Here is a 1,412-nt window from a genome sequence, read left to right on the forward strand (position 1 = left end):
TAACGGTATCACCCAGAGACAAGTAGGTCCTAGGACCGGGCGAAAAACCGGAGGTGTCGTCCGAGCAGCCCGGGAAGTGAGTGCTCATAAGGACCTCCCGCATTTCGTTACATGATGTCGTCCAGTCACCGTTAGGCTTCTGGATAGAGTTCATACTCGAAGAGGATTTCGAGAGAACTTTCCTCAGCCTGTTGGCTTCAGAGTTCTCTTCTATGTTATTGCAGAAGTTTTGCCAAGATTCGCGTTTCGCCAAAGACCTGTTTGCTTAGCATGATTGAAAAGCCTCCTGCTGTTCTTCCTCAGTGCTGAAATCTCCGAATTCCACCACTGGGGTTTCTTTTTGCCCTTCGGGAGGGTGCTTGGGCAGGAGGCTTTGAAAGCAGCATTACAGGCATTTGTCACAAAGTTCACTGCTTCATCAATTTTCGACGATGAGTCCAGCTCACCGAGAGAAACACCATTTGTATTCGAGAGACTCGCTTCATCAGGTCTAAATGATAAGCAGGACTTATCGTGAGAAGCGTATCTACGTAGAGGGGCCGACAGCGTATTCCTATACTTTGCCCAGTCGGTTCGCTTTCTGTTCCTGTATGCTGTTAAAGGAGCAGGATCAAAATTGAGATTGAAATTGATGTAGAGGTGGTCAGAAAATGAGTGTTCCTTGGACACCTGCCAGTCCCTTATCCGATCGGACAAACCGCTCGACACAAGGGTGATGTCCTGCACTTCCCTTCTAACACAGGTCACAAAGGTGGGATCGTTCCCACGGTTACATACAGTAAGATTGTGTAAAAGAGTAAAGTCAAGTAAACACTCACCCCGGGAGTTGGTGTCGCTTGAGCCCCAGATCGTGTTGTGTGAATCAGAGTCAGCCCCTATTATGACCGGAAGCTTTCTGCGATTTCCTTCCTTCACCGCTTCTTCCAGTCTATAGGGTGGAAAAGCATGGCTGTCGTGGGCCATATAGGTTGATGTCAGCCAGATAACACTCTCCTTCAGCTTTACGCTGGTGCAGACAGTGTCCTCGTCTCTGTATTGGGAGAGTAAAAAATGAGAATATACTTTTTTAATTAGAATTCAAGCTCTGATCCTACCTATTACTGGAGCTGTTAGCACCTGGTAGGCATCAGAGTTCAGTCCGCAAACCTTGTTTCTGACGATCCAAGGTTCTTGGACTAGAATCACGTCCTCATCTTTATCGCTGAGGCGAAGAAGAAGAGCAGCCGGGGCTGCCTTGGAGTGGTGCAGATTAATTTGTAGGATCTGCACCATCCTCAGGATCGGTTATGTCCATTGCTTCTAGCTCCCTCCCCTCGGCAACAGCAATGACTGTGATGTCATTGTCGTCCTCCTCCGGTTCGGATACCAGAAGCTGGTCCTCGTCCAGCGTTGCCCATCGACTGTAGACCGAC

At 48.7% G+C, this 1,412-nt stretch overlaps 1 protein-coding gene across 1 annotated transcript in view; it reads left to right on the forward strand.

The window, feature by feature from the left end:
* Positions 1–1,412, forward strand: part of LOC118735542 (cadherin-86C-like) — a 403,126-nt gene that overhangs the window by 256,523 nt on the left and 145,191 nt on the right. The window lies entirely within an intron of this gene.

This window comes from Rhagoletis pomonella, unplaced genomic scaffold, assembly GCF_013731165.1.
Source record: "Rhagoletis pomonella isolate Grant_MI unplaced genomic scaffold, Rhpom_1.0 Rhpom_scaffold_00001, whole genome shotgun sequence".
NCBI classification, from domain to species: Eukaryota; Metazoa; Arthropoda; class Insecta; order Diptera; family Tephritidae; genus Rhagoletis; species Rhagoletis pomonella.